Genomic DNA, 26,051 nt, shown 5'->3' on the forward strand with positions numbered 1-26,051 from the left:
GTGTGTGTGTGTGGGGGGGGGGGGGGGGGGGGGGGGTGATGGGGCTGTGGCTCTAGTTGCTAATCTGCTTGATGATGGAGACCCCCACCCCTCCCGCAGTACTCAGGGGACCTTACATGGTGTGTGTGTGTGTGTGTGTGGGGGTGGGGGTGGGGGTGGGGGTTTGCACCACTGCCAGTGCAATCAGGGCGACACAAGTCAACACAGAGCCAGCAGCGCTCACACGCCCCCTCCTCCTCCTCCTCCTCCTCCCTTGTGCACACTCTCCCTCTACCCCCCCTCTCTCTCTCACACACACACACACACACACACACACACACACACACACACACTATCTCTCTCTCTCACTCCCTCCCTCACTTCACAGCTCACTCTCACTCTGCAAGTCGCCATCCTGCAGCCGCTCTACTCAGCATCTCTCTCTCCTCCTCTCTCTCTCTCCCCCTCTCTCTCTCTCTCCTCCTCCTCCTCCTCTTCCGCTCTCCCTCGACCCACCGACCGTAGTCTCCCCGAGTCTCTCCGCGGCGTGCGCACACACGCAGACACACACGCAGACACACACGCAGACGCACGCACTCTTGCAGGCGATCCTCGCTCGCTCGCTCTGCTTCCTGCGTGGGCTCGAACTGCAAACAGCCAGCGGGATAATGAGAGAGAGGCACGGCGGCGGTGGAGAGCAGGTTGAGAGAGGGAATTGAAAAGAGGAGGAGTGGAAAAGGGGGAGAAAAGCAGCAGCAGCAGAAAGGAGAGGAGAGGAGAGGAGAGGAGAGGAGAGGAGCGCTGGTGCCAAAAAAAGAAAGAAAGTGAGGCAGCAGCAGCAGCAACAGCAGCAGCAGCAGCAGCAGCAGCAGCAGCAGCAGCAGCAGCAGCAGCAGCAACAGAGATTGTGAGGACGGTGGGATTGGATGTAAACGGCTGCGACTCTCGCTGCTCCCTGGTCTCCCCCGCTGAAGGTAAGTCTTCCTTTCTCTCTTGGCTCTGCCCCTTTTTTTTTTTTTTTTTACCAGAGATTTGTTTGCAAATCCACTTCCAGCAAACTCAACAGCTGCGTGGCCGCTCCGCCGCTCTTCCCTCTCCTCACCGGCTCCTTCAGCCAAAAACGGGATGGTAGCTGCGCCGCCGGTGTCCTTGACAGCTCCTCATCCTGAGGAGTTCAAGCAGAGAGGCTCCGCCGCCGCAGGGAGTCCAGTGACGAGTGTGTATGCGCGCGTGCCTGTTTGTGTGCCGTGCGTTTTAAGCAGATGCATTGACTGCCGCCCTGCTGTGTGCGTGTGTTTTTAGCATCGTCTGGCTTTGGGGGAAGTTTCTCCGCACTCCGTCTCTGCGGCCGCTGGAAGCTGCGGCTCTGCTGCAACCGCTCAGTTCTCCAGCGGAGAACCGGAGCAACGTGGGCTCTGAGCGAGAGCTCCGTCCCTCGGCCGGGGATCATCAGCCTTTTGTTTGCACACAGCGCTCGCATGAGCAATGTTATTAGTGGTGGCTGAGACCGCGGCTGGTGGCCAGGAAGCAGATTAGAGGAGAGCAGGAGAGCGGCCGTGGCCGTGCTGAGGGGGTCGGAGTCGGGTTCATGACATGCAACCTTGCAGACAAGCAGCAGCAGCAGATGTTGCTCAGGATGGTCCTGATGGGAAACACCCGGTCGGGATGAACATGCACCCTTGTGCTGTGTTGGGCTGCGGCAGAGCGATGCCTCTTGCAACCCCACTGGCAGTTCTTCCACCATCAACCAACAAAAGAAGAACTCCTCCAACGCACCTTCATGCCAAGGCTGCCTTGCTTTGCTTTGCCTTGCTTTGCTTTGCTTTGCTGCACTGAAATGGATCCAAAGCCTGAGCAGCCAGAGCAGCCTGAGCAGCGGCTGCTGCGTGTAATCCAGCGACTAGCAGCACTTGTGTGGGTCAAAGTTTGTTGCATGAGCAACAATGCAGATTACTCACTCTGCATTCACCCTGTGTGTGTGTGTGTGTGTGTGTGTGTGTGCCATCCCTCCCTCCCTCCCTCCCTCCCTGCAGCCCGGCTGGAGGACTAGCTCCTGTGTTTGTTGTCGCGTTTTTCAAAGTCAATCCCATCTCACAGATTAGATTAGAGGGAAAACCTGAGCTCTTTGGCTTCTTCTTTTTCTCTTCTCCTCTTCCTTCGCTACCTTTAAGCGCGTCGAATGCAGCTCACTTTGCCGTCGGCGGCGGCGTGGCCCTCTTATCAGCGCCCAGCTGAAAACACCTGCCCTCGGAATAATCAAATTACGCCGCGAGGAGTCCGCTTCCCTCTGAAGGAAGCGCAGCCCCGAGTACACAGAGGCCACTGTGTGGAGAATGAACATTCAGGGCATGCAGCCGCCCGGCGCTCAGGTATTATAACGGCATTAAGGAGGGAATAAATGAAGCGACACGGCGGATAGTGGGGCTATTTTTCGCCGAGTCGTCGTGACCAAAGCGGAGATGGAAAGCAGCCGAGAAGAAAATGTATACATCTTTTCCACAGGGACGTTGCCGAGGCACAATTAACCTGTTGACTAACTTCTCACAATGGGAGGAGGCGGGCAGGCTGGGGGACGACGCGTCCTCCCTGTTGCTCCTCACAGATCAGATCTCCCCGATAGGACGGCGGGCGGCGCAGCAGCCAATTGTGCGAGCGACAAGAATCCCGCTGAGAAAAGACGGCTTCCTCTTTGGAAGGGAAAATCTAATCACGTCTCAACAGCCGCTAGGTTTATTTAGGGCTGAGAAGTAGCGTTGCTTATTTTTTTATTTATCTTTTAAATGATAATAAACATGTTTGACGAAATCCAGCAGCAGGAGGGTTTGATTCATTCAAACTCAAAAACATCATGAAAACCTGAGTGTGCTGTTCACTGTCTGCCGTGACTCTGAAATAGCTCCACACTTATTTATTTTCTCCAAAAGATTTTTTTTTATCTTTTGTTTTGAAAGACTTTGACACAACAAGACGAGATCCAAGGTTGAATGTCGGACCAGAAGGAGTCGAGGCCCCGCGTGACCCGACGGTGACTCAGCCGACACGAGATCCAACCGAGCGGCGCCGCCCTGATCTCAAATTATCCGTCACGTCGGCTGAGCCCCGGCCAAACTCTGCACGCTCGGACGATCAGTCACCCACACGCGTCCGTCCACGAGCCTCGCTTCCCAGACGCAATCAATCAAGGCTCGGATCGTTCCGAGTCTCCAGACTCCGTCTGACATTGGACGAGGTTGGTCTGCACTCACGAGTGCCACTCAGCCCAGCGCCCCGGTGCTTCCTGCTGGGCGGAACATGCATCAGACGGCCAATCAGCCGCAGTTCAAGACGTCTTCTGTCAACCGGCCGCTGCTTCTCCCAGGGTGAGCCGACACTCTGCAGAGACCCTCTCAGCTGGTGGGGGACCCCCCCCGCCCCCCAGCCAGCCAGCCAGTTCAGCCAGCCAGCCAGCCAGCAGCTCTCAGACAATCATCAGTCCTAAACATCTCAAATTAAAGTCTGGCCGTGATGGATGACTCTCAGGCTGCGGGAGATATTGCCCACGCTCGCCGCTCTGAAGGATGGCCGACTCCTCTTCACTCCGCACCGCAATTATTTACAGCCGTTCGCCTTCTTGGTTTGTCGGCTTTGTGGACGCGCAGCGTTTCTTCCCGTCAGCGGGCGGAGGGGGGTGGGGGGGTGGGGGGGATGCTTGGCGGCGCTGGCGGCGAGGCCTCGTGGCTCCAGAGAAATACAACTGAACTGATCCTGGTTCTCTTCCTTCCATCCGGTGCTTCAGCTCTGCTGGGGCTGAAGGATTGAGTGATTGACGGATGCAGAGATGCACCATCATCAAGTCAAAATGACCCCCCACTAAAGAGGGAACACACTCACACCTGCTGCTGCTGCTGCTGCTGCTGCTGCTGCTGCTGCTGCTGCTGAGACTTAGTAGTAAAATACAGAACTTTTTTTTGGGGAAATGAGACAATTTCTTTTTTTCCCTTCAAATTCCTGCGTTTGCGTCACCTTTTGTGTGCAGGGTGCCTGAAAGATTCTGCTGCTCTATTGTAGATGCGTTTGCTTCCCCGGCACTGAACACAAAGGCGGCTTCCATCCATCTCATTGGTTTGATTCTCATCCACTTTGCCTCTTTCCTTTGTTGCATTTCTGAAGCCAGGCAGCCTTCCCGTCCCTGTGCTTCCCTCCTGTCCCCCCCAGTGAAGGTGTTTCTGAGGAAATTTGCTTCATTATTCCGACTTTTTTGTTGTTGAGGGACTTCATTTAGAAACTTTCTCTCACAGATTTTTTTTTTTTTTTTTCTGCTGCCGAGCAACTTAATAAAACAGCCGGCGGGCGACACCCCGAGGCTTTTGGAGCTTTTGAATACATTTGTGCCGTCTCTTTCCAGAAATTCCAGCAGGATGCTGCCGGGCCGCAGCTGTGCGAGGACGAGCACTGCGTGTTTTGTTTTTTTTTTGTCACCGGCCGAGGCTTTCGTGGTGAGATGGAACACCTTCTGCCCCGACGCACATTTAATCACCAGGATTCCAGCCCCAACAATAAATGCTCGTTGGCGGCTGGACTCCACTCCATATAAACTTAAACACAGGCCGGCCCAGCCCCCCCGACGGCAAGTGGCCAAAGATTTGCTGTCACACAGGTGAATGACTATTAGTTTACGGGCCCTGGAGGCAGATTGTAATGATTTCTGGAGAGGCTGCTCCGAGGCCTTTCATTAAAGCAGGAGCCGAGCGCAGGAGGAGGAGGAGGAGGAGGAGGAGGAGGCGGAGCTGCAGCAGATATGACACACTTCACCCTGCTGCCAGCCGCTCTGCACGCTTCAAAAATTTACAACGAGCCCAAGAAAAACACAGTTTGCTTTCCCGGAGTGTTCAGGAAGTGACGCTGGAGGACTGCTAACTGCTAACAGCTAACAGCTAACTGCTAACAGCTAACTGCTAACTGCTAACTGCTAACTGCTGTGGCAGACACTTTAATCAAACTAGCTGCTGCATCGGCGACAGATAATTAGATGAGAATCACACTTCCGCCGCGCCGTCGCCGTGAACATACAACCAACGTTGAATACTGCAACAGCATCACTGCGACACTCTGCGCCCGGCCGCTCCGGAGACTTTCACTCAACACAACATCTATTGTGTTGGATTAATCACCAGCCGCCAGGTTGACTGCGACTGAAGTGAATTCTTCTTTCAATTGATTCTCAACTCCTCACTCGGCCGTGTTTGTTGCTGAGAAACGTCTCAAAGCAGCTTTTGCTTCAGCTGCCAACGGACCAATGCTCACGCACCTCTAGTGGCTCTCGGCCAATGGGAATGCTTGATCGGGCGTGAAAGGAATATCGATGATGAATGCCAGTTCCATAAATAAAATTAATTTAGTTTTTAGCCGAATGGCCAAAAAAACTGAATCAAACACATTTTTGTTTGTGTGTTTTTTTTTCCATCTTGTTTGTGTTTTTGTTTTTCATGGAGACTCAGTGATGAGCTGCAGAGTGAACGCGCCACATTAGTAATATGTCTCCCAAGCTGTTGCTTTGGTTTGTTTCCTCATGCGTGTGTGGATGTGCAAAGAGAGACAGGAAGTGAGAGAGAGAGAGAGAGAGCAACGATCTTCACTCTTGTGACAGATTTTGTTGAGATTTCATTGAAAGTCTGCAGTGGATGCTTACAGCTTACAGCTGTTTCTGCCAATTATTTCTAATTACACACGACTGTGGGAAATAATCCCGACACAAATCCCCCGAGACAAAAAAAAAAGGTGACGTCTTCAAAAATCTTTTCCAATCAATCAGCGGAGCCAAAGCCAGAGTTTGAGCAACCTGAGAAGAAGAAGAAGAAGAAAAGAGAATAATTCACTAATTCCCACAGTGGATGTCGTGGAATGTGGAAACCTAACAACCAAGTTGTCGTCGTTTCTCCAACAACGCATGGAAATTTAAATCCAGCCTGCAGGAATGCATTCCAGGATGTTCTGAACAGGAAGTGTGGAGAATGTTCCTGACTCCTGCGTGTATTGGAGGTTCCTGTGCGGTCAACTCCTCCTTCCCAGGCATTAACCACGCAGGGCCTCTCTTTTTACGTATGCACCTCGTAAAGAATTTTCACTTTTATTCATCCGTGTCAAAACTCATCTTCATTTCATTAAGGGGGAAATTCACTGCCTCGCTCACATCCTCTCCCGATGCCTCCTTCCTGCCAAGAGCCTCTCCACAAGTCTAACGTTCCGCATTTAGCTCTACACACCGGAGAGACCCCCACCCCACCCCACCCCCTCCTCACCCCCTCCAGAACATCCGCAGCCGCTCTGAATGCAGCTGGTGCAGCACAGCGCCCTCCTCTGCCCGCCCCCCCGCCCCTTCCGTTTTTTAATCTCCTCCAAAAATTCCATCATATTACATTAGAGTGAATTAATGCACCATCCTGGGTTGTGGATACGGCGCTGGACGGAGGCGTGTGGTGGAATGGGAGAGAAGTGGGAGGCGGTCAGTATCAGGAAGCAGAGGGAGAGCAAACACAGCGGCGGCGGTGGCGGAGTGCAGCGCTTTGATTTACACTATCTGAGCGGCGAGGGCTCGCCGTGCAGGGCCGGCGCTTTCATTTGAAATATTTACACAAACACACGTGCACCCACCCACACACACACACACACACACACACACACACACACACACACACACACACACACACACACACACACACACACACACACACACACGATCTGCTCCCCCCGCCCTCCTTATCGTCAGCGTGGCGCCCAGGAAAATGACATCATAACTTAGTGAAGTAGCAGAGAGGCGGAGCTAGAAGGGCCAACATATTGTCATGCTAGCGGTGAATAGTCACAGCTTTTTTTTAATTCCTCCCACTGCTGGTGATTCAGCATCACGCTGAGCAGAGCGAGGGATTATTCCCACTGTTTCCTTCGGCTGCTTCATCTTCCTTTGTGAGGTCGGCGTGCAGCAAACGCCGCTCACGCTGGTCGATTTTTACACCCGACATCGAGATCAGCCACTCTGCTGCTTGTGAATTAGAAACACGAGCCACAATTTGGCACGACAGCCAGACGAAACACTACACAGTATTCTGGAGACGAGAGAACAACATCATTGGCAATGACCAAGGAGCTGAAGAGAAGACCAGGGGAGAACGTGTCACACGAGACTGTTAAAGTCCACTAGAATGGGTTCAGGAGGTAGTTTAAACTACTTGACAGACTGAGGAACTGCAGGAAGATATTCAGCCATGTTCAGTTTGATGGCTCCATTTCTCCAGAAGTTGTCCGGTTGCTTTGTGCACCAGAATCCAAAGACTCAAAGTGTATTCCGAGTCTGTGAGACCTGAGCTAAAACTGACGCTAGCATTAGCGGCCCAGTTTGCTGTGCCCTCAACCAGTGGGAGTCTTTATTTATTTGTTTGTTTATTTTTGGTTGATGCCAGAGAGAAGAGTGAGTTGTAGTAATCCAGTGCAGAGGATATGAAAGCATGGATTAGTTTTCTGTCCAAATCAGAGCGAGGGGGGTGGGGCTGGCCGGGGGGGGGCGGAGGGGGATCATGGCTTTGGGTTTGGAAATGATTCTTAACGGCTGGAAACAAGACCAGGCCAAGTTGGTTGACATGAGGCAGCAAATGTTAAAGCCAGATGTTGTGGCCTCTTCTGTTTGATGACAGGGAGGAGAACCAGGGGTCATTTCTTTAGAGAGGCAGTAGAAGGTGGTAATAGAATATGGCAAGGAAACTTGAGTTTGTCGGGGACCAGAGGGAGAGAGAGAGAGAGAGAGAGAGAGAGAGAGAGAGAGAGAGAAGCTGTCAACCTGAAGTTTGGAGCAACTCAAACTCCTTCAGGACGCCTCGGCAAAATGAAACCAAACTCCGATGCCTGTTGATTGCAAAGTGAAAGTGAAACGACTGCGACGGGAAGTCGAGGGGCCTCAAGAAAAGAAGTCCCGCCTCCTTCCACGGCTTCCTGCTCGCTGATCTCCAGGGGCCGGAGCCTGCGGTGGAAATATGGGCAGCAGCAGCAGCAGCAGCAGCAGCGGCAGCAGCAGCGTCGTCTGTTTCCACCCCCCCGGGCTGAGCGCAGTTTCAACCCCATTTAGCAGGAAAGTGACTCATCTGCCCTCATCTTTAAGCTTAAATCACGGTGACTCCTAAAGGACATCTTCTTTGTGTACCGCTTCCTTTTAACGGCCAGCAGCAGCAGCAGCAGCAGCAGCAGCAGCAGCGCAGACAGAGGCGCCTTATATAAAGCCTGAACCCGGGCAGTGATAAAGCGCGGCTCCTCTTCTTCTATTAAATAGAATAAGAAATCATCCTGACAGACCCCCAGATCTGGGCCCGGCCCGCTCGTCTTATGAGCGCCACTCCCTCAAGGTCAGCGGTCTGCGGCCGCGCCGTTGCGCAGCGTGTGTGTGTGCGTGTGTGTGTGTGCGTGGCGGCGGCGGCGGCTATGATAAATAGGAACGCCACGTGGGAGGGTGAGGACGGCCGGGCCCGGGGGGGGGGAGGGGTGAAGATGTGGGAGGTTAATGTATTGTGTTTACCTGTGAACGGAGGCCGCGGACGGCTGAAGCGCTTCAAAGATGCGATAAAAAACAGAGGATAAATAGATTTGAACAGGATGCAGTGGAGGAGTCTTCTTTCACTTGCAATCGCTGAAAAGTTTCAGAGAGAGAGAGAGAGAGAGAGAGGGAGAGAGAGAGAGAGAGAGAGAGAGAGAGAGAGAGAGATGGAAAGTTTGGATGACTTTAGCGTCTGGTCTCAACGCATCCATTGATCAAAGGTTCACTCTTGACCTCAGTGAATGCTGCACTGACTCTCTCCACTGCCTCACCATCACAAAGACAAAGGCAAAACAGCTCTTTGTGACCTCACAAACGGAGCTGAAACGAGCTGAGCCGCGTCCCCACCGCCACCGCCTTCACTTTGAACCATTCTCATTGTCAGGTGGGAGGAGTTTTAACAGGGACGCTCGTGGGGCGATACGTTTTACAGGCCAGTGAAGTTCCCTTTGCCAGTGAAGGCAGATTGGGATTATTTACAGCCTCAGAGTTTTTTACTTTTATAGTCTGGAGAAGCCTCTTCCTCCCTCTTGCTCGGAATCCAGCGCTGACACTCAACAAGTTCAACTGTCAGTAAAATTAAAAGAGAGAGGGGAAAAAAAAGAAGAAACGCGGCCGCTGCGTCCTCCAAATAAATCAATTTGAGAAAATATGCAGAAGCGCAGAGAGGATGAGACTGGATGGGTTGGAAAAGAGATTTGGGCGGCCAATGTCTTTGGTCAAGTGGTGCAAAAGGCAGCAGAAATTGGGGCAAAAGCATCAAAATCCCCTTGAACAAATACCAAGTGACCTGGCCTGACCCTTCATGAGGCCTTGGCACAGAATGAAGCCTGGGAGAGTGGACGAGTGCACTGTGTGTGTGTGTGTGTGTGTAGCGCTGGGTTGCTGCACGGTTGTGTTGCCCAGAGGAGAACCTTTAGATGATGGACAGCTGTGATCTATAGTTAAAGTTGTGGTGTTTGAGCCTTGACTCATTGTGCGGCAACAGGGAAGGAATTTAAAATCCTGGAAGTATCATATAGAAAATATCAAGTCACGCACGGATGAATCTGATGGTGGTGTGAGTCAAGGTTGTCTGATTGTTCGTGATGGAAATCCTCTCCGCGGTAGAATTGTTCTTGGAAACAGAACATATATAAATATAACATAAAGAAGAATTTCTTGCTTGCCGTTGTGCAGAATGGTGATGAGTCAGTGGCAGCAAAATTCAGAACGAAGCCCCCAAGGCTGCTGCTGCTGCTGCTCAGCAGTCGTGACGGCGTCTGCTGAGCTCCGGGACGAAGGAGCGGTTTTTGTTTTTTTTTTAAATTCATTTTTTTTTGACTCAGTCATAAAAAAAAACAAAAAAAAAACTAAACTTGTTTACATTGGACTTGTGCTGAAAAAAGGCCTTCTGCCAGCGCCGTCTCACTTTGTCTGTGCAGTGCAGCCAGCTGAAGTGTCTCTCGTGCCTGAGATGGAGCCATACATCACTGGGCTCCTGTTCTTCACTTTCAACTGGATCAGTCCGACCACTGACGTTTGCACAGGAAACTGAAATCCTTTTCCTGTCCTTTTCAGCGAAGGCTCGGGTAAGAAGGAGAAGGAGGAGGAGGAGGAGGAGGAGGAGAAGGAGAAGTAGAAGTGCAAGAGAGACTGGCTGTGTGCAGGATTGTTCTCCTTCCAGCTCGACGGCAACAAGTTGTGATTCCAGAAAGTCAGAAATTGGAAATATTCTGTTCTGGATCATATTTGCTCCTTCAGAGGATTGTTAGCAAAACAACACAGCAGCACAGGGGACAGGAGGCTAATATGAATAAAAATAAATAGAAGTGCAGCAGTTTTACTTTGTGCACTTCAAATGTGTGGAGCTGAGTTAGTCATTTCTTGGTATGGTGAATAAATCTGCTTGAATGAGGTTCTTAAAAACACTGAGGCAGACACCTGCAGGCTGTTTCCAACCCCGCTTGACTTTTTCTTCCTTTCTTCTTCTTCGTTTTTTAATAAATGTCGCACCAACTTTCTACAAATTGCCTGAGTCAGAGCTCTGATCACAATCCTGCACTGAAACCTATTTCCCTTATTTCCACCCCTGAACTGCTCGCAATGGCGCCGAACCATCGAGAGATGAGCGCCGTCGCGAGCGAGGAATTAAACTACCACCTGATTGACTCCTCCTCCATTTCTTCCCATCAGCAGATCATGTAGAATTCACAGCCGACTGCCGCCTTTCAAAGGGAGACCCTCCAGAAAAGATGAGTTTGTACTCACAATTCCGGCTCATTCAATTATGGATAAACAACTTCTTTTTTTTCTCCTCCCTTTTTCTCGGGGAAAGAAGATTTTCCACTCTTCACGTATTCAAAGGAAGCTGCTCCATTTCGGGTCACGTGCAACACAAAAGTCATTCCGAAGCCTTTTTTGCTGCTATTGTCGGCATCGACGCCGCCGCTGGAGAGAAAGAAAAAAAGAAAAAAGAAAAAAGAAAAAAGGAGCGCGACTCTCCTGGAGAGGGCGGAAAGACTTTCCTTCCCCTGCAACTTTTAAAGCCAACCTCGTCACCGCACGCTCCAAAAATACCCCAGGGAACACAACCAGCCAATCAGGGGGAAGAGAGACTGTGACCTCGTTCAGCAGCCACTGTTTCCTCCGTTCAGCCACTCGGCGTCACAGAAGCATCCATTAGCCACCGGCGGGAAATCCTCCAGCTGTGATTCGCTGCTGGTTCTGTATTTCAAGCGCTTTTATTCAGTACCAGAAATGTTTGACGTTTGTCATATAGTCGCTCCGACACCGCCGGCACTGTGTTCCCATGCTTTATATATAGTGCTGAGCGTGCAAGAAGAATCTGGAGCCGCACTGTCGCTTTTTCTCTTGCTATAAACGTCACAGGTGCTCCGTCCAGAAAATATTGTATATCTATGTTGTATAGAAATGTATATAGATTAACATGTAGGCTCAGCTCCCACGGCACGCAGTGGGGAGACTGTGGAGTCAATGGTGTGTTAGCGAGCGGCTGCCACTTCCCATTAGCACACAGAGGCAGGGAGGCAAACCTCCGGCGACAGCCAATCAGAAGGAAGGAGGGAAGGAAGGAAGGAAGGAAGGGAGGGAGGGAGGAAGGAAGGAAGGAAGGAAGGAAGGAAGGAAGGGAGGGAGGGAGGAAGGAAGGAAGGAAGGAAGGAAGGAAGGAAGGAAGGGAGGGAGGTAGGGAGGGAGGAAGGAAGGAATGAGGGAAGGAAGGAAGGAAGGAAGGATGGAAGGAAGGAAGGAAGGAAGGGAGGAAGGAAGGAAGGAAGGATGGAAGGAAGGAAGGAAGGAGGGAAGGAAGGGAGGGAGGTAGGGAGGGAGGAAGGAAGGAATGAGGGAAGGAAGGAAGGAAGGAAGGAAGGATGGAAGGAAGGAAGGAAGGGAGGTAGGGAGGAAGGAAGGAAGGAAGGAAGGAAGGAAGGAAGGAAGGAAGGAAGGAAGGAAGGAGGAAAGGAAGGAAGGAAGGAAGGAAGGAAGGATGGAAGGAAGGAAGGAAGGGAGGTAGGGAGGAAGGAAGGAAGGAAGGAAGGAAGGATGGAAGGAAGGAAGGAAGGAAGGAGGAAAGGAAGGAAGGAAGGAAGGAAGGAAGGAAGGAGGGAAGGGAAGCGTTGGCTTGTACAAGCAGGAAAAACATGAAGTCTTCAACTCTCAGTGTCTCGTTCAGTGAAGGGGATAAATAGTTTCATTCTGTCTCTCTCTCACACACACACACACACACACACACACACAGAGCCCAATCAGGTGGTATTTTGCCCCGCCGCTGAGGCCTAATTCCTAATCTAGGATATTGCTCTGCCATTATTGGCTGTCCCTGCGGCCTCTGGCGTGATGACTGTTTGATGAAGGCAGTTGTGTCACTTGAGAGGCAGAGAGGAGCCCACCTTTTAATATCACCTGGCTGACTGATGGTGCCGGCGCCGCTCCAGGCTAATAACGCTGGAAAAAGCACCGCTTGATTACAAAGTGATGAAGACGGCCTCTGTGTGACTGAGCAGCATCGGAGTTCCCTGCAGCCCCCCCGACCCGCACCCCCACCCACCTCCTCACCAACCCATCCATCCCAACATTCATCAATAAGCAACGGCGATTATCTTTTTCTTTCCCCCCCACAAACACAAAAATAGAAGTTAAAAGTTTGTGTTGTTGTTTTTTTTTAATCAGCAGCTCAGGAGAATTTAGCGACGGAACAATCATGATGGTTTCCCGGCTGAGCCGCCCAGACTTTTCTTCTCTGAAATTAACAAGAGTTTGACAAGCACTTAACACCCCGGATCTGCACAACTGCTGGAAAACTTTCTCGCACTGCACCGCCTTTAAGTTGTTTGAATCTTCTGGTGGTCCAAAACGCAATCAGCCAAGTTTGAAGCCGCGTGGAGTGAAAGACTGGTTTGGATGAATCAGAACCATTTCATGTCGGATCAAACGGCCTTTAAAGCGATGAGATTACTTTTACCTCCCCGAAGGATTGTCAGATCACTGCGGAGAGGAGAGGAGAGGAGAGAGGGAGGAGGAGGAGGAGGAGGAGCAGGAGGAGGAGGAAGAGGAGGCCCACTGCAGAAAGTGCTGCTCGGTTCTTCACAGCTTGGTGCCAACAAGATCCCTCAGAACTCGAGAGAACAGGTGTCTTAAGATGAGAGAGGATGAGGCCGAGCATGTTTTTTTCATCTCGATGGTAATCACGGCGCTAGAGGAACGCTTTAAGATCTGAGCGCATCAATTATGGGATGTATCATATTATGTAGAAATAGATCACCTGCTCTGAAAAACACAGTGCAGTCACTCTGGGTTCCAGGCCAGTTTACACCGCGGTGTGTGTGTGTATGTGTGTGTGTGTGTGTGCAGCGGGGGGGGGGGGGTCACTTCCAGCCAGATAAAGAACACTTTGAGTGAACAATCTGGGAACAACGCGGCTGGTGTCACTTTAATTAAGTGGTGAAAAACAGCGGCGCTGGAGTGGCTCTCTGAGCAGCCGCGAGGTCGACCACTCGGCTTTAATAGCGCCGGTGAGTGGAGGGTCCATTAGATTATCTGTGATTTGAAACAGGAGTGAGGACTTTCAGGTTGGAGGAGCGACGGCTGCTGCTGCTGCTGCTGCTGCTGCTGCTGCTGTGGCACAACAAAGATAAAGACCATAAATAGAAGGCTTGAAGAGCTGCAGACGGACTGCCTCGCTAATTGGAGGTGCATCACCTTTGGCCACACTGAGTGCCGGCTGCCAATCAGAGGCCCGGATGATGGCAGCAGGTGGACCTGAATCCAAAGGGAAGTCCCCTCTGGCGCTAAAATAAAGCCAAGTTTGCGCAGTGCAGAGTGAGTCTCCACCAACACCAGAGCACAAAACAAGGCGGCGACGCCTGCACGTGCATGAATTCATTCGATGGAGTCTCACGCCAGATTCTTCCAGCGTGCGTTTTGTGCGCAATGGCACAGTAGTGGCACGATGAGGGCGGGCGGCGGCTCGCAGGGAAGCCTCGACAGCTTTGTTTGTCGCTCGGCCGCATCAGCGTGATGTGAGGCGGCGCGTTTGGCTGGGAACAACACTCGTGTGCACGCCGATGAACGCCACACCATTAGTGTGAGTCGCGTGCACGCACGCACACACGCACGCACACACCGGAAACACAGAGGTGCATTAGCATAACCAATGTGGTGATCATACATCAGCGGGTCCCATCCCTGATGCTTCTGGAGTTTATTTTCACTCTGATAATGAGACTCGGCCCCGTGATGCGGCTCTGTGCGCCTAATAACCCGTAGTAGGAGGGGGAGGAGGTAGGAAGAGGAGGAGGAGGGGGAGGAGAAAAAAAAAACCCAAAGTAAATTATTTGTTTTCCTTGCCCTCTTTAATGTTCCATTGTGCAACACCGTTAAGCGGAAAATGGACGACGTGCAGGGCGAATGAGGTGTAGCGGCAGAGCGCAATGGAAAATAATGCACAAAACAGGGGCCGAGGAGGAGGAGGAGGAAGAAGATGAGGAGGAGGAGGAGGAGGAGGAGGTTGACTGGAGGTCACGACGACAGAGACCAGAGGGTTCAACCTGTGTCCTTTCAGGTTCACCGACTCGGCAGAATCCAGCGTTTAATGTGATTAGGAGCGGAGCGACTCGTCTTTGGAGGCTCTCAGTTCAAGGACAGAAGCTCCAGTCAGAGGGAGTGTCGGGCTGAGCCGGGCCGAGCCGGGCCGGGCCGGGCCGAACCGAGCTGAGCTAACCCGCACCTGCTATTCCTGCATGCGTCCTCGCCAGGCACATCTTTTAAAAATAGAAGAAACTCCTCCGCCGAGCTGCGCTCTGGGAATCTCAACGAGACGTGTGACACGGCAGGTAAACAATGCAGCGATCCCGCAAGTTTGAAAACACGCATAAATAAATAAATAAATAAATAATCAAAGAATAAATAAATCTGACTTGTGCTGTGAAGCCAAGCATCTCATTTCCCCGTCTGGCTCAGAAGACGAAGATCTTGTTCACATCAGTTTAGCTCCTGACGTTGATTCGGCAGTGTGTGTGTGTGTGTGTGTGTGTGTGGGAGGGGCAACTGACTTGTTCCCGCCTCTCACTGTGCTTGATTTGCTTCAGTGGTTTCAGCTGCTGTAGCATTAACCTCCAAAACTGATCGCTCTTTAATTTGCGTCGAAAGTCGAAAAAAAAGAAAAAAAAGGGCACGGTGGTGCAACTGACAGGGAGGAAAAGGGGGGGGGAGTTTGCTTGGTTAATAATAGAAGCGCTAATGAGGTTTCTCGTGCGGCAGCGGCGGGCTTCCGACCCCGTGTGGAAGATTTGATGCAAATTAGAAGACAAGTCAAGGAAAAAAGAGAACTGGAGACTTTTTCAGCTGCGCAGAATTCCAGCTCGCGTGTTGAAGCGCTGCTTTTATGAATGCGGTTCTGGGTTTTGCCCGGTGAAAGTGTTGTTTGGACAAATAGCTGCTTGGTGTTGACAATGGGGGAAAAAAAAACACCAACAGTCTTTGTTTTTGTTTTTTGCTTTGCTTTGCCTGATGCTGCTACATCTGCAACCACGGCGAGCGCTAACGAACGGCCTGTGCAATTCTCCATTTGAATAATCCAACAGAGTTGCAGTGTTTTCAGCGTGGGCGGGGCTTCCAGCCCCAGATATGAGCGGGGAAATTCATCTCGCAGATTAACCACCTCGGCTTTTGCATTGGAGTTCAATCAGTCAATGACTGACTTGTTGTGCACCAGGCGAGTGGCGCGTGTCCCCCCCCCCAACACACACACACACACCAGTGGTGGCGCTGCACTGCCCTCCTGCAGAGGAGGTGCAGCACCACTGGAGACTCTGAAGGGTCTCTAGCTGATGCGGTCAGAGTGAAGTATTGATCGGCAGGCTCGGGGAGGGAGGGGGCATTTGTTTAAGCAGCCACACGCTGCGTAATCTAAAATCTATACTGTTAACGCAGGTGTAATGCGTTTATTACTCCTCCATGACAGAAACGGAGCGAGGGATGCGGTTGATGCGCGTGGAGCCGCCGCCGCCGCCGCCGCCGCTCCCTCACGGCTAAATACTAATGATAATAAGACGAATGATGAAAAAAATAGAACCTGCTGTGGCCAGCAGGGGGCCAAGCAGCCGGCCTCCGAGCTTTGTTTTATCACTGGTCTGTGAAGGTGCTGCGACGCTGTGCCACCATGCAGCCCCGGTGCCTCCAGGCTTATCGCTCCCTCATGTGCACTTCCAGAGTCCCGGTTCCCACCGCCACGCGTTCACACCGGAGCTCACACCGGAGCTGGGAATAATTTGTGTCACACAGGCTGCTAAAGCCAGAGTGCGGGTTAAGGGCTCCAGACTGGAGAAGAGCCTTGTTGTGAACGACGCTGCTGAGACTTTCAAGCTCCTGGACGTGGCCTCTCCTCCTCTGGAAGCAGCTTACTGGCTAAGACAGTGCGACTCGCCTGTTGCGCAGGACACTATGATGACAGCGTGATGCAATGGAACGCATCAGGAAGTGGTAGGGAAGCCACCGGGCGATGTCATCCGCAGCGTTCTCCCCAACTAACGTGACGAGCGTCTCCTCGCCGTAGTTCGAACAGCTGGAGGGCGTAACCATGGCGACGGCGCGTTGAGGCGGCCTCAATATTTGCACCTCGGTAACAGTAACACATCCCACCCAGTGAATCAGGCCGAGGTGACGAGCATCAGAGGCAGACGGCTGGTTCGCCACGTGACTCCGCCTTCTTTCCTGTCATTGATTTAAAAAAAAAAGCAAAAAATAAAAAAAAGACCCACACGTGATCAGCAATCGCAAGTGGTGTGGCAGAGGCCTGGTGTCGCCACGAGGGGAACCACATCTCTCCACCCAGAAAACTGTGAAGACTCAGCCTGGTTTAATCCTGAGCCCCGCGGTCCACACAATAATTGTGATCTCCTTTTCCCAGTTTTTTGATCTCCATCCATTTGATGTACGCCACTGAATCCATTTGAGCTGCTGAATAATTAAGCAGAGACTTTTCCCCTATTTCCCCCCCTCCCCCGCTTTAAGTTCCCCCTCATTATTTATTGTGAGTGGCCGTGGCAGCGCTGCCGACTCGCCCTCTCACGCCGAGTTATTATCGGTAATTACAACTCGCCTGCGTTTGTGTAAACATGATTATTTTTGTCCCCCCTCCCCCGCCCAGCCGTTACCTCCTGAAACAGCGCCAAGGTTAATCTGCGGGTTGAGCGGAGAGCGTTTAACCTGCGCTGTGCTGTGATGATGCCGCCTTTCATTTTAAGCGCAGCCGACGCTGCGTGGAGGCTTCCGACGCCAAAGCGCAGAGAGGAATGTATAACAGAGAAACGCCGTTCAAAGATCACAGTCATGTTTTAAAGATTGTGTTGCTCAAAGCCGTCAGAGACCCGGGGCTGCAGCTGCATGTGGATGTTTACATTTGCTTCCTAATCTGCATCTCTGAACAATCAGACAGGGGAGAAATGTCAAGATCCACTTGGAGTCACTTGGGGAGGGGAGGAATGACGGTGAATCACAAAGCCAGAAAGTTCTCTTGCACTTTTTAGTTTGCGGGTCTTAACGTCGAGCCGAGCGACGTTGAGCTCCTGGGCTGTGAGTTTCCTCACTCGGATCTCTGATCCCATTTCAGCAGCGACTCCTCACGCAAATCCACCCGGCAAAAAGTCACCTGCAGAGTGGCTCTCGCCTGCCGGTGCTGGAGAGCACGCGGAAGAAGTCACCTCACTTTTTCTCACATCACTGCGTACTTAACCAAGAAACTTACTTCAAGTTGCCCCTGTGACAAAGATTGCCTTTTAAAACAAAATAATAAGAATTTCACAACTCTGTTCAAAATACAAAAGATGTTTCACAAAAGACTGTGGGCTGGCTCAAGGCAATAAATAAAGCGACTCAATCCAATTTTCAAGAAAATGAACAACACTGACTGAGAAATAGTTTCTAACGACTGGAGGAGAGAAACAAAAGTATTTTTTTATTTTATAACAGCTGCTTTGCTGCTTCGCAGCAGACTCGTTAACGTGGATTTAATTTGTGGATGCAGTGACATCAAATGAATTATTAGTCTCGCAAGAGCCTCCATATTATTATCATTTCATCACGGAGATGCTTTTATTGTTCATTTGTCCACCTTTTTGATAGCTTTTCCATTTAAAAAACAAGAAAACAAACAAAGCAAAAACAAGACCGTTGCAAAGTGTTGGAAGTGAGTCAGATTATTCTCAGCAATACTGAGATCATCATGTCTTGGACATCTTGCATTTATCATATTTAATAACACAATCAATGATAAATAGTGAACTGATGGTGTGTTAGTCTGCCATGGGTCAGAATGATGCCTTGAGACAGCAGATGCTGCACTGGAAGTAAGACCTCCAAACATATACAACTTCCACTGGGGTGGAAATGATGTTTTATTTTTTTTGGGCTGCAGAACATCTCTGGGTGGAAATGCATCGTTCTGCAAAATGTTCCTTATCAACGTTTGGGTAATATATCGCTCAGCTTCGCCTCCAAATCTGTCCTCAGCCATCAGCTGCTCACCGACTTTGCAATTTCCAGTCACAGAGGCAGATGAGATTCATTTCAGACAAAAGTCGCCTGACCTCCGGAGACAGTGAGGAAATGACAGATGCTTTCCCCCCCCCAGCCTTCACGCCACTAATAAATAGGCGACGTATAAAAAAAAAACGAGAGGGAGAGGGAGAGAGGGAGAGAGAGAGAGAGAGAGAGGGAGAGGGAGAGAGGGAGAGAGGGAGAGAGAGAGAGGGAGAGAGGCCGGTGCGGTGGGCGTCCCTGACCGCAATGATGGAGAAGAATTGAGTGGCAGCGACAAAGTAGCAACGTGCAGGGGAAGATGAGATAATAATAAAACAGCAGCACGTTGGTGTAGAGTTACATGAGAAAGGGGGCGGTGCTAGAGGATGGATGCACTGACAATGGCGAGCTAGAAGAAGAAGAAGAAGAAGAAGAAGAAGATCTGGTTTGAAATAAAGGGACCTGAGATCTTAATAGAAGTTCTGACTGGGCTCAGGACCCTCTCACACATTCCCACTATTTTCAGAGCGATGAAGATTTTCAGTGCTCTTATTTTGACGGAGGCCGACAGAGCTGTCCAAAGTGAAAGCGGAACCTTTCATTTAGCGCTAACTAGCAACATCTGCCCCCCCCCCGCCCCCATCAAACCCTCTCACTCCTTTACAATGTGTTGACCTGCTGAGCAGCCCTGCGGTGACTCTCGCCAGTGGAGAGGCAGAGCAGCAGTTGGTGGAGAATGAAGAGAAAGAGAAAGAGAGAGAGAGAGAGAGAAAAAAAATCTCGATTCTTGTTCGCGCACTGAGCCAGGAGCATCTACCAGCTGGAAAAAAAGGGACGGTTAGAATTTGCATTTAGATTACTATGATAATAGAAGGTGGGGGAAAAAAGACAACATGCTGATGAATTGTACCGCCTCCTCCACATACACACACAAAAAAAAAGGCGACTAATGTGGCTGTATATGTTGAATAAGATCTCCTAGTGGATGCACGTGCAGGTGGATCTCCAGCAAGACAGGCCGAGCAGCGGCTGCGCTTGTGTGCTGTTATCAACATCACGTCATGGAAAGCCCAAAACAAGCCTCATTATAAATATGAAAGACTTCAGTGTGGAAATAATGCACCGGCTGAATGGCTTCACCCTCCACCTGAAGCAGCAGCCAGAGCCTGCGCACTGCGTTGCAATCGCTGCCAGGCGTCGACGCTGCACGTTCAGAAATAGAAACTTTTTTTTCTTATGGAGCATCTTCCAATTATTTGATGAAAATAGAAAAGAAAAAAAAAATAGAGGGAGAGAAAATCCCTTCAATACATGAAGATGTTGTGGGGAGGAAAACAACACACTGCTGCTCTCCACACTAGCGGCTGGTTTCAATATTCATGAGCACCACATTGTGTGTCAGAATGGCAAACACCAAAAGAGCTTCTATTGTTTTGACTTCTCTCCCAGTAACCACCCCCCCCCCCACTTCCCTAAAAAAAAAGAATGACAGCAAAGAAGCCCCAGAGCTTCTTAATTAAGCCCTCTCCACTCTCTGCTCACACACACACACACACACACACACACACACACACACACACACACACACACACACACACACACACACACACACACACACACACACACACACACACACACACACACACAGGCCGTGGAAGATAATCAAGCGCTGCGGCCGTCATGGGGTGAGGCGTCCTCGTGCGTCTGGGGCCGTTAATGCCACTCGGAAACAAAGAAAGACGAGGTGAGGAATGAAAAGCTATGCTGCCTCGCTTTCTTCAGTGCTTTTCCGCAGCCCAGAGGAGAACTTGGATTCAAATATTTGGATAAAAGACACCGAGAAAGATGTTTGTTTTTTTCCCTTCAGAACTTCCATGCGCAGGCAGGAAGTTGGAAGTTGTAACAGACGATATGGAAGTTGAGACGAGCGACGCTGTGCACGGTGGCGACAGAGGTGAAAGGTCACAGCCTCGATCCTCCAGCCGACGCATCCGAAGTTATTCACCGAGTCAAACGCAGCTCTTTTCTTCCGACTTTGCTGAAGAGGCAGGAGGCGAGAGCAGCCGCTCTGTCTGCAGCATCCGCACTCTGAGCTGCGGCTCCACCTGCCGCTCTTCACCTCTTTCATTGCCGTGTGTGCAAATAACCCTGACGCTGTGGGAGAGGGGGGAAGAGAAGGAAGAGAGGAACCCCGGCAGCGTGTCGGAGGGAGGCGGAGCCACTCGCAGCTCCACGGCCGCTGATTAAAAGAGAAACGAGGCGGACGCTTTCCAAACGTCACCAAAGCGAGCGTGACAGCTTGTTTTTCCATTAGGCAGAAAACCCAGGAATTGTTTAGCCCGTCCTCCTCTGCCTCGCCTGCTCTGCCTCATATCTAATTTATTGCCATCTGCTCGCGCCCAGTGTAAATGTGAACGCGGGCCGACTTGCTCGCCCAGGCTTTATCTGTTAACATTTAGCGATGTTTAATTAAGCGAAAACCGGGGATGGGAGGGGCCGGTCGGAGGCGTGCTGGTTGGGCGGGGGAGGGGAACGGGTGGGGGGGGAGGACAGAGAAAGAAAAAGAACTGCGGCGGTGCCATAATGACAGGCGTAATGGCTGGGGATGCATGTCGCAGCATGCAGGCGCCATTATTGGATGTGGCTAATTAAAGGGAGACAACAGCAATAAGCAGAGCGTGATCGCTGTGATTGAAGAGGACGCGTCTCACCACCACCACCACACTGCTGCTGGGTTTCAGCTGCACCAGGAGGAGGAAGAGGAGGAGGAGGAGGAGGAGGAGGAGGAGGACAGAGGCCACTACAGCATTTGCATTCTCCTTGATAAGATCTTCTTTTCCCGCCTGATAATCGCACACAGAGCAGACTAATTAAGCGCCCCAGATAAGATCCGCGCATTCAGCCGCCGCCAAGTCGGCTCGGTGACGCAGCTCTGAGGAGAACGTGCGACACGGAGGCTTCAGTCTTCTCAACAATGGGATGAATCTCGGCCAGTTTCTCTCCGAAACTCTCTCACCACGTCTCAACAACAACAACAACAATACAATACAACTGCGGCCCAACAAGTACAGCAACAAGTGTTCACAGAGCAACGAGACGTAAAATAATGAAGGCAAACTGTTGCAAATGGTTGCAACAGTTTGCAGTTTTGCTGCTTGAAACCAAACCCGAGCTGTGCGGGGAGTTCAACATTGATTTTCTTTTAGGGGCCAAAAGTTGAAGGAATTAAGGTCCTCGTTAGCGACGGTGGCGGCACTGAAGGATCCTCTGCGGGGCAAAGCCCAGGATTTGGGTGATTCATTCTTGTCTCTTTTTTTCTCCACCCAAATTAAGAGAAAGCCTGGGATGGGAAAACAGCTAAATGATCCATAGCGGAACAAAAGGAACCTCCAGAAACGACGGCAGCCGCTGTGCAATTTATCCCTTTATTACAGCGTTTAACCCCGACTCCATCTGAGCAGCCTCCAGAGAGTCTCCACTCAGCGTCAGCTTGCATCACACGTGCTCATTCAAGTCAGCTTCGCTTTCTTTCTGCCTTTCTTTATTCAAATACAATTGACCTCCTTCTACCGTGGATTCAAGTTACAAAAAAAAATAATCAAAAATAAGCTTAAATGAAAGTTAAACTGCAGTCATGCAGCAGATTTGTGGTGGTTTTGCCATGGCACTTTTTGAGCGGTGAGCGGATTTTCTTTAATTATTATTATTACTATTATCATTATGATTAGAATTCTTAATAATTCTGTCTGATTTCCTTAAAGAGCCGCTGTAAATCTTTCCCGTCAGCGACAAAACTTTTCCTCATTCATCGTCTTGTTTTCCTCCTGCCAACGAGTCGTTTCACAAAATGAAATTGTCTACGGACCCAAAGGGAGCAGGTTAGCGAGACTCCGCCCACCATCCTGCCCTGGGAACAGGGAACACTGGGAGTCAGCCAGTGAAAAGTTTTCTCTGCAGGTCTCAGAGTGGGACCAAAACAAAGCGGCAGTTTGTGAGTCCGGTCCAGCTGGAGGAGGAATATCCATCGTTTAGGATCCTGGCCGCTATCTGCTGTCCTAGAACTACATGGATGTGTGTCAATATATATCCCTGCTAATGGGAAGCGTTCACTGTGTGTTGCATCACAGCCGGCGCTGGCAGGGGATCCAGGCTCGGCTGAGTCACTGGGCTACGGCTTCATCGCCCCGGGGCCTGGTTTTGTCTCCGCCGCTCAGCCTTTCCATATGTTCAGGGGGGCAAAAGTTCAGCCTTTTTTTTTTTTTTTTTGGCAGAGAGGAAGACTTCCTCTCAAGTGTTCCACGGAAGTCTTCCTCGGGCGGAATGCAGAGCCGCGGCCGCCGGAGGGAGGATGTTCCAGGTGGCCTGGACTCGGGAGGAGTTCACACACTGGCCGATAAGGAGGCTCCAATCATCCCAGTGTATGAGTGTGTCAGTCACAGTGCTGTGCTTGAAGCCATGACAAGAGGGTCCCGCCAGGGTTTTTTTTTTTAAGCCTTCGCTCTCCCGGAGGAAATGCCTTTTCCTTTTTTTTAAAAAAAGGACAACTCAATTTCTCTCTGGGAGCTAAAGAGAATTTTCAAGCGCTGAGAAAGAGGCATTAGAAAATAAATACCAATAAAGCCGTGTTGATGCTATAAATATCTCACATACGCATGCTTTAAAAGTTACAGGAGAGCCTCCCAAACAGACACAAATAATGAAATAAACTGGCCCATCAGCTGCTCTGCCAGGAGCTCCTCACTGGGCCGCTTTTTATTTTTATTTTTTGCATTTGCTTTGTTCTTTCTCTCGTCCATCAGACACGGAGGTGATTTTAATCATTGCAGCTGTCTGCACAAGTCCACTCTTTTAAGTTGTAACTCCCCTCCGAGCTCCTCCCAGCTCTCCTGACGCGTCGTCTCTGACGTCCTGCTGCCTGCACGTGGCTCACTGAGGAGCAGCGACAGGTGCAGAGTGCTGCTCTGCATGGGTGAAGTGGCCCAACAGCTGATGGTTGGTTTGGCCTCACTGGTGGCTGCGATGTGTTTAGGTGGAGTCTGCGTGCTTGCCAGTCAACAACAGCAGTAAAGCATCAAAGTGGGTGTGTGGGGGGTGGTGGTGGGGGTGGTGGGGGTGGGGGGGGGTTGAAAGCCATCACACAAAAGATCAAATCAAATGACAACGACAGCTTGACATCTGTTGCACTGCGACAGTGCCGCGGTCGTCGTCACTCACACGTCAAACACTTGGACACCTTCCAAGATCTGTTGGCGTTCATCCAGACACCCATCAAATATCTGACACTCTCACTCTGACAATCCACTTCTGGCCAACACGTTGACCAGGACGCGCTTGGCATGTACGGACAAAACAAAACAAAAAAAAAACAACCCACAAATCCTGTTTGTCACGGCGGTGGGATGGATTCAACTTCCCAAAGTGCCGGCCGGCCGGGCGGCCCGGAGAGAGCGAGCACAAGCCTTGGCAGAGGCTCCCTGCAGTCTCCGCAGGTTGTGCTGACAGAAACACTTTTGCAGAGGGAGAAAGTCGGAGACATTCGTCAGCAGGGCGGGCGGCCCTGGCGAAGGCAGCGGCCGCAGTTTGTCACCATTAAAAACAAAGAGTTTTGGCTTCTTGTCGTCTTTCAATGAAGTGGACGGCAGACAGAGGTGTTGCCGCCGCGACTAATCTGACTTCAAGAAGCAACTTTTCTCAAACACTGACACCGCTTTCGTTTCATCATTGCTTTGTTTCCCACTGCTGAAGCGGCGGTTTGTGTGTTTTTTTTTTTTTTGCAAGTGTGGAGCGCTTGGCGAGCTGGCTGGTAAACACCTTCGCAAAGCACCAAAGAAAAGGCTGAGCAAACAAGGAAAACACGGCGCTGAGCGGAATTAATTTGTAGAGGTGATTGAGAGCAGCGCTGTTTACCTGAGCTGAGTGGAGGAGCCGGGCCCACTCGCTCACACTCCCCCCTCACCCCCCACAACAACAGCTCCGTGTACAAAAGCACTTTTAACACTGTTTTTCACACCGCAGTCGTGCAGCGAGCAAACACAATGGGTTTTAGTGGGTTTAGTGGGTGTCTGGAAATCATAAGAACTCAACTCTCAGCTGCATTTATCTCAGGGTGAGTGGTGTCTGAGTAAACAATAACATCACTACTGAGTCTCTTCAAGGTCGAGCGCCGGGGCCCCAGCCATGCTCCGCTAGCACCGACCATGTCCGACCGATGCTAAAGGCTTTTCTGCCTATTTATTATTGATGTATTTGTTTGGAAAGATAGTGGACGGCGTTTCTTCTCTGGCTGAGAGCGCGGCGGGTTGCTCCGGTCACATTCCTCCTCGCAGCACTTTACGTCCACCGCGCACAAATCAAAACAGGTGGCGGCGCGCGGCGCTAACCTGCGGCCATCCCCGAGGCAAAGCGCGTGAGAGGAGATGACTCATCGCACGCTTCTAATGTCTGCCGTTGTTCGGCCGCAGCCAAAGTCCAAGGAAAGCTTCCGCGTGCACGCGGCCGCCGTTTGGAATGGAATTCAGAAAGGCCAGGAAGTGGGAAGGAAGGTAGCGGCGGAAGAGCCTGTCGGCTTCAAGAGTCAATAAATTAGGGGCAGGGATGAATTCAGCAGGTTTGTGCAGTTGGCAGCGCTGCAGCGTGAAAAAAATGCATGTGAAGGAAGTCGCAAAGCCGTTTTCCTTCTTCCCCTCTCATCACTCCAGGCTGATGGTTTAGCCCGACTGGCCGCCTGCGTTCCCTCCTGCTGCTGCCGCTGCTGCCGCTGCTCCCTTTTTTCATTACGTCGCCTCCTCCTCCTCCTCCTCCTCCGACACTCCCCTCCTCATCCTCCCTTCCTCCCCCTCATCTCCCCCGAGTGCTTCTGCCGTTATTACAGCCGTCTGCAGCCCTTTGTCGTGCAGAAACATTGTCTTCTCGGTGATTTCCCTGACTGGGCCTCTTTTCTTTGGCTCTCAGCTCGGCGCTCTTACTTACTTACTGCCTGCCTCGCCACTCAAAGACGCTGGTTCAGCCAAGGTCACTGCTCTGAGAGTGAATGGGGGGGGCTTCTTTTTTCTCTCTCTCTCTCTCTCTCTCTCTCTCTCTCTCTCTCTCTCTCTCTCTCTCTCTCTCTCTCTCTCTCTCTCTCTCTCTCTCTCTCTCTCTCTCTCTCTCTCTCTCTCTCTCTCTCTCTCTCTCTCTCTCTCTCTCTCTCTCTCTCTCTCTCATCGCCGACATAATAAGATCTCTCCGTCAGCCGACTGTTAGTCTTTGAAGATCATTAATAATTAGTGAAGCAAATCTAATAATGGATAACAGCCACAATTTGCTGAAGCGCAGAGCTTTAATGATATTAGAAAAAAAAAAAACCCAAAGAAAAAACTGCAGAGCCCATAGCAGTGAGCATATATTGTGGTAGGGAGGTCAGCAGCGATTGTGTGACTCAGCCGTGCAGCTGTGCGACAAAAAGCAACAAAGTCACGGCGGCAACGTTCAACTTCGAGCAACTTCAGATTGTCTGGCT

General features: G+C 51.0%; 1 protein-coding gene across 1 annotated transcript in view; it reads left to right on the forward strand.

Moving 5' to 3' along the window:
- Positions 1 to 827: 827 nt before the first annotated feature.
- Positions 828 to 26,051, forward strand: part of LOC142903037 (cadherin-12-like) — an 85,692-nt gene continuing 60,468 nt past the window's right edge. The window contains exon 1 of the mRNA XM_076048459.1: positions 828 to 953. The gene's annotated coding sequence lies outside the window, so the exon portion shown is untranslated. The remainder of the gene's footprint in view (positions 954 to 26,051) is intronic.

The sequence above is a fragment of the Nelusetta ayraudi genome, unplaced genomic scaffold (genome assembly GCF_046127955.1).
Source record: "Nelusetta ayraudi isolate G7.1 ecotype Tasmania unplaced genomic scaffold, CSIRO-AGI_Nayr_v1 ptg000101l, whole genome shotgun sequence".
Lineage (NCBI taxonomy): Eukaryota > Metazoa > Chordata > Actinopteri > Tetraodontiformes > Monacanthidae > Nelusetta > Nelusetta ayraudi.